This window comes from Fukomys damarensis, unplaced genomic scaffold (assembly GCF_012274545.1).
Source record: "Fukomys damarensis isolate Sample0158 unplaced genomic scaffold, DMR_v1.0_HiC HiC_scaffold_30, whole genome shotgun sequence".
In the NCBI taxonomy this organism is placed as follows: domain Eukaryota; kingdom Metazoa; phylum Chordata; class Mammalia; order Rodentia; family Bathyergidae; genus Fukomys; species Fukomys damarensis.
In genome coordinates, this window is record NW_022900942.1 from 57,961,223 (window position 1) to 57,968,569 (window position 7,347).

Sequence of the window (7,347 nt, forward strand, 5' to 3'; positions counted from 1 at the left end):
GGAAGCACAACCTCCAGGTCAGCCTCAGTGCTAGGTGCTGGAGATGAAGGACAGATTTGGCACTAAGTCTGGAGGGTTCCTGCAGGTGGCCCGTGAGTGGAAATGAGAACAACACACACGCAGGCACACACGCAGACACACACACACAGACACAGACACACACAGACACACAGACACACACACACACACACATGAGCCAATGGGCTCAGAGAAGCCACAGCTGGCCCAGCCCAGGAAAGTCCCTGCTTCACCGATACCAGGGCTCAGCCTCAGCCTCAGAGGACAGTGCGTGGGGTTGGGGGTGGGGCAGACATTCAGGACAGAAGGAGCAGAACCGGGAAACCACCCTGGGCACGCAGAGAACACAGTAGTGCTGCCGGGGCCTGCATGGGTCCACAGAGGTCACACAGCCCAGGGCCGGCTCCTTTCCCGGGCTGCATGGCACAGAGATGGAGACAGGCAGGCCAAAGGCAGACTGGCAGGGCTCACACCCAGCACTGACAAGGGGAATGTACTGTTTTTGCAACGTATTGGACAACTGCTGAGAAGAGGCAGTGTGTGCGAAATTGCAGCACAGTGCCTGGCACGTGGCAGGTTCCCAAGGCCCCGCCGAGGAGGGAAGGGTGTGGGTGGATGCATGTGGGGGATGGCGCTGAGGAGGCGGACCCCGGCAGAGGGCTGCGGCACCAGGAGAGAGACACAGGGCAGTAAGGTAGGAGAAGCCTTTGGATGGACAGGAGGGGTGGGTTCCAAAACTGTGTTTGCGGTGAGGTTATTGAGACTTGCCACTTCCTGCCTGAGGGGAGAGGAAAGAGAAGGCACGGAAGACTCCCAGGTTTCCGGCTCAGGGGTAGCTGGGATCCCGGGACCCTCTGGGTGAGGGATGTAGGGAGGAAGACATGGCATTCGGGGTGGGGGAGTCCAGCCGGCAGCCAGCGCTGGTGCCAGGGAGCAGGGAAAGCTCCCGGGGAGAGGGGTGTCTCAGAGTCACCAACAGAAGCAACGGAAGCACAGAGGGGAGGAGCGGACGCTGAGCGGATGGAGAGCAGGATCTGTGAGCTGAACCCCAAGGAGCTGCTGCTCCGGGATGAGGAGAGGAGGTGGAACCAGGTGTGAGCCTGCAGCAGCTCGGTCCGGGAACCCCGGCACAGGGCTGCACCGGTGCCAGTGTCACACATAAGCAGACGAGAGTTCACACTTGGTGAGGAACAGCCAACTCGGAACAGGCAGCCTAGGCGAGGCTTTGAGCAGATTTGTCTTTCACAAGCAGGTTCCTCATCTGTGAGCTCACAGACATTAATGTCATGTCTGCTTCACAGGATTGCTGTGAGGGTTATAAGGGATTGTATGTGGAGCCTGAGAACTGTGCCTTGCACACAGGCATCTCTACGATGATCACTGTCTTGACTTTGGCGGAGGGAGGCAGGCAGCTGCCCCTTTATCCACCCAGCACACCCGAAAAGATGAAATCAGCTTCACCTGCAGGACCCCCCGACAAGTCCAATGTCAGGTCAGTCCTTCCAGGGCCCTTCCATCCCTCTCCCCCTCCACCCCAGCCAAAACTGCAGCAATTGCTTCGTAAGGAGGAAAGTTTCTCAAAGCCACACCCAGAGCAACCTAGGTGTAAAGTGTGAGCCACACCTGGAGCAGTGCAGGTGCAAGGTGTAAATGCTCTGCTTGAAGGGTTCACTCCAGTGCAATGGAGTGTTAAGTAGAGAAGGGATCAGGGACTGTTTGGAGACTGAATAGACTAAGGGCCATCTTCTCAGAGAACCACAAATACTGTGTGCACACATGCACGCACACACACATCTCACACACACTTATCTCTCTCTCACACACACACGCCACTTGTAGTCACTTTAAAGGTTAATAACACCTAGCCTGTTCTTAGATGATGCTCTATTTCTGGATTGGCACCAAGCACAGATGGTCTAGAGATGGAAAGGAGAGAAGACAAGTAACCTTTCCCAAGTAAACAGCATCAGGAAGAGGAATCTTAGTGCAGAAGAGGGGCACGGGAGACGGTCTCTGTTATGGTTTGATCTTAGGCGTCTCCCAAAGGCCATGCATTGAAGGGTTAGTTCCTAGCTGGTGGCACTGTTGGGAGGTGGAAGGGACTTAAGGAAGTGGCACCCAATGGAGGGAGTAGATCACTGTCCCTTTCTCTCTCTCTCTCTCTGCTTCCTTGAGGTAAGCAGCTCTCCTCTGCCACATGCTTCCACCATGATGGGTTGCATCACTATGGATCCAAAAGCCGCTGGGCCAAGTGATCATCCGTGGGCTGAAACAGCAGTGAGCTGAAGTCAATCTTTCTCCCTTTTCAGGTTCATTTTCTCAGGTATTTTGTTGCAGGGATGGAAAGCTGACTGACACAATCTAACTTAGGCTGGGCGGACCTGACTTCTCTTGATCTGGTAGTGAAGAGAAAGCCAGTGGGCATGGACAGTCATAAAATGCCAACCAGGCTCCTTGTCCCAAGGTCTGGAATATGTCTTTTGGAAAATGTGGAGGGTTTCTGGCCCAAGAGAGCATGAACTTAATGCTGGTGATAAACAAGTCACACTGACCACCTTTGGTCACACACTGGGCATGGTTGAGTGTCCCTCAGCCTGGACCTTGAAGGTAGGGACATGCAGACTGTTTTTTTAATATGCTCACTTCATTGGAAAAGAAGGGTATGGGGAGTATGTTACAGCAAGAGCAGCCGTGGAAGCTGCTAGGCATGCTGTGCACGTGGGAGGGAAACAAACTCACCCTGGGTCTGCTATTCATTCCAGCTGATGTGTTAGAAAGGAGAGGGGCAGAGAAGGTGTGACCACATCGGTCCTACAGGACCCAGCTCTAGGCCTCATAGCATGCATGCGACAGCTGGGAGCACAGCATGCAGGGGACAACAGCATGGAGGGGAGAACAGCATGGAGGAGAGCATCACAGAACCAGTCCCTGTGCAGCCAGCTGGGCTGAGAGGCCAGGACCCAGCAGAACGTGGAGCATATAATACCCATAACCTGAGTCATACAGTGTTTACATCCTTGAACTTAAGAATCTTGTACAAAATCCAGCAACCAAGGGAGCTTGCAGTAGTGCCAGGACAAGAGGAGAAATAGCAAAAACAAAAAAACAAAAAATGGAGACTTCCTCTTCAAAGTCTGGCTGAACATCTTTTAAAATGATCTCATGTCAGCCTGACCTTGCACATTTCTCCAAGGAGGCATTGTGCTACCCACAAGGCTGCCTATGCTGCAAAAGCAAGAAGATTCCACTCGATGCTGCTGCCTTGGGCTGCAGAATGGTCAATAAAGTCCTCTCCAAGGCAAGGGCACGGGCACTCGTGGCTGCCTATTATGTAACAACATCTACCCACACGTGGGCCCAGATCCTTTTGTTGTTAAATGCTATGGGTCTCTTCACAGTACCTTCACATCAAAGTCCAGTTTTAAGTTAGAGCCCAAGTCTACCTTGTCCATTTAAGAACTGTGTACATCCTCTACATATGCACCCCTATGTCTGGGGGCGTGGGAGGGAGAAGACCTAGAAGAGTAAGTCAACCTTGACCTCAGCACATTGTGACCATTGTGACACGGGACCTAGAAATAGTGAGTTAAGTAACTGCATCAAAGATGGGATGAGTAAGCACCAAGCCTGCCTGAGGCATAAATGGTGAGGATCTCTTCATTGCTAGTGGAAGGTTTAGAGACTCCTTTGAGTTTTACTTCTAACACAAAATCCTTGAAGTACAAATGTAATTTGAGGGTACTGGAAAAGGAGGAGAGAGGTCTTTCAACACTGGGGAACTGAATTTATGCAAAAAGCGTTTAGAGGAAATGAGACTGAAGTTAGGGTAGGTGGAGGCCAGATTGCCACGGAAAGTTGGCCCTATGCTAGCAGGCAACGGTGAGCTGAGGCAGGTTCTTGAGCAGAGAATGACGCAGCAGTGTGAAGCTGTTCGGACCATGTCACCGTGGCATCCTGCACACAATATGGCACTAGGCCACACTGCACTGACACTGTCTGTTAGTAGAGTTTCCTGAACAGTCCAGACACGCATGCCTTTCACACAAAGTACAGCACCCAAACAGGAGTGCTTGTGATAGTCTGAGCAATAAAATGTACTGATATCTGATAAAATACAAAGACAAAATCAAAAACCTCACGAAAACTGAGAGATGTTTCATCCCATTAAAATACATGCATAAACACACACACACACACACACACACACACACACACACACACATATCTCCAGCATAGAAAATAGTATGAAGGTTCCTCAAAAAGTGAAAAACACAGCTATCATATAATCCAGCAATTCCCCTGCTAAGTAAATCAAAAAGCAAGATATACCCTTGTGTTCACTGCAACATTATTCACAATAGCCAAGACATGGAATCAACCCAAGTAAGTGCCCATCAATGGATGAATGAATAAAGAAAATGTAGTACATATATGCAATGGGATACTATTCAGCTACAACAAAGACAAAACCCAGTCTTCTTCAACCAACATGGATGAACCTGCAGGGCACTGTGGTAAGTGGAATAAGTTGGGCACAGAAAGACAAGTACCCCATGATCTCACTCACATATTGAATCTAAAAAAGTTGGTCACAGAGAAGTTAAGAGTAGAACAGTGGTTACCAGAGACTGGAGAGGCTGGTCAGTGGGTCTAATGTTACAGCTAGGTAGGAGGAATCAATCCTGGTGTTCTACCACACAGTACGAATGGTACAGTACCCAATAGTTCATTATATATCTCAAAATGACTAGGAGAGATTTTGAGTGTATTTACCATTCTAAAATGATAAAAATCTAATATAATATATATGCTAATTACCCTGATTTGATCATTATGCAATATATATGAATTGAAATATTACTTTGTGCCCATGTGTACAATTCTGCGTTAATAAAAATTTAAAAAGACACTGAAAAATAATCTACACGTCAAGAAGACAAAATCATAAGCACATGCATTTATCAACCTTGCCTCCACTTTTATACACTGACAGTACCATGTACCTATTAGTAACAAAATTAAGGAGGAAACAGAACTTAAAATCCTAGTGTAATCGTGTGTTTAACATATTCCTCTTAGATTAAAGAACCACAGAAGAATGATTAAAGGGGCCGGGGATTTAGCTCAGTGGTGCCGCTGCCTGCCTCGCAAGCACAAGGACCAGAGTTCAATGCCCAGTACCAAAAAAAAAAAAAAAAAAAAAAAAAAAAAGAACGATTAAAGCCAACTTAGGAGAGCATCAATATTATTCAAATACAAGTGGCAGAAGACTTAGCCGAGGAAGGAAGGAGATAATACATCTCTTGCCAGAAGCTGACAGCTGATTGGCTGGAGAGAAAATAAGTTTCTCTGAGATTTCAGACTTGGAGGACTAAGAAGAGGCTATTGTCATTAAGTAGAACTTTTTTAAAAATGGAAAGGTGAAATGGCTCAAAAGACAATGACCAGGTTTTCCGATATAAGGTCAGAGTTGCAGAATCATTGGGTTAAGGATCATGCTATCTAACTTTCTATTCTATATGAAAGGAGATAGAAGTCCATAATTTAGGGGACTGGTGCAAGGCTATCCAAGTAAAGGCAATAAGAAAACTGGTGTTTAGCTGATTTGCAATGAAGGTAGGCTAACAGAGCCATGAGGACCAGGACTGGACAACAGACCCAAGGATCACCCAGAAGAGGCTGGCTGAAGACAGAGGAACAGGTGGGCTCTCAGGGTGAAAAGCACAGAGGGAGGAAGGTAGATAGCCATGGCCTAGGTCAATAATAACACCGTTGATGCTACCTGGGGACTTAGCATGCATCAGACACTGTTCAAAGGTTGTTTGCATGGCACATATAATGCTCCAAAGACTTTAAGGGTAGCTGTCTCTAGTATCCTCTTACAGAAGAAGCACTTGGGCAGAGAGGAGAAGAACAGTTTGCCTGAGGCCACTCAGCCAGTGAGCAGCAGAGGCAGATTCAACCCCCAGCAAGCTCGCACCATACAGCCTCTCAGTCTGGGGTCAGGGGAAGAAACAGAACAGGTGAAACAATCCAAGAAGGATCATTCAAAAGCAGAGTGAGAGATGCTAGGTGACAGGAGGTAAAGGAAGACAGGGTGAGGGGAGGGGAGAATGGTGAGCCTCGTCTACCCTGGCCACTACCAGGTCCCAGTGTCTGCCTGCTGCCTCAGTGGCCCCATTCCTATTATTTGGTGAGGTTCATCCAAGGAATTGCCTTTCTGAGCTATTAGGCCTGGTTGGAAGCATTTCCATCCCAAGAGTACTAAATCTGTGGCCTTTCCTGGTATTCTCCATCTGGCACACATTTAGCAAGTCTATAAGGGTGGGTGGGAGAGGTCATCTGAAAAGGCACATGGCCCTTGTGGCTTTACTGGGTGCTCCTGTGGAGAGTCAGCTCCTTTAATCCATCTTAATAGCTTCAAAGTGTTTGACATTAGGACAATTTTTAAAAGCAGTGATTCCCAACTTCCTTGTATGTGGCATAGATTGATAAAAATCTTTTGAGGTTATTCCAGTCCTTTTGGGTGTTCCAAGAAGGCATACATTTTCCACCATTAAAAGGAGATAAAGGTTTACTTTTTCATTGCTATTACATTGGATTATATACATTTGCTATTTCTGTCTTTCTATAAAAATAAAATTTCTGTCAATCTAAGCCTCTTTATGAACTTAACAGGGTTGGATAAACTAAGACACTGTATAATTTACACAGTATAAATGTTGCAAAATTGTCTTGACATACTCAGAAATTGAAGAAGAAATAGAATGAGAATTTTAAACTTAGATAGGAAGCTGTGGATGATTTTATCAAGCTTCACTTTTCACATTAGGAAACTGAGGCCCAGGAAAGGAAGGTGACTTACCCTGTTTCCTTTGGAGGCAGTGACCAAGGTGGACCTAGAATTCAGATTTTTGGTCCTAATCTAATATATTCCCAATTGTCTCTAAAATTACAATACCAGCTTCAGTTAAGCAAATATCAAGCATTGTGCATTGCTAGAATTAATATCTATAACCATTTCATTTTCTTTTAGTGAGTACAGTAAACCTTAAAACTTTAAGCAAATATAACTTGAAAATTATGATTTTTAAGCTTTGTAATGTGTGATGATTTGCATAATTGCAAGATAGTCTTGTATAGCTCAGAATGAATGTTGTTTTTATTGTTTCATTATTGTTGCAAATTCCTGGTATCTCTGACCATTTCTTTTACATGAGCTTTAGGTTTCTCTAAACATATTCCTCATTTGGATTAGCAAATTTCCTGGGGTGGGTTGGTGTGGGGAGCTGGGAAGCAGTCTTTCCTCTAATTTTTTTTTTTTTTTTT

The 7,347-nt window shown here is 46.5% G+C and overlaps 1 protein-coding gene across 2 annotated transcripts in view; it reads right to left on the reverse strand.

The window, feature by feature from the left end:
• Positions 1–7,347, reverse strand: part of Lama3 (laminin subunit alpha 3) — a 216,352-nt gene that overhangs the window by 83,638 nt on the left and 125,367 nt on the right. The gene's annotated exons all lie outside the window — the stretch shown is intronic.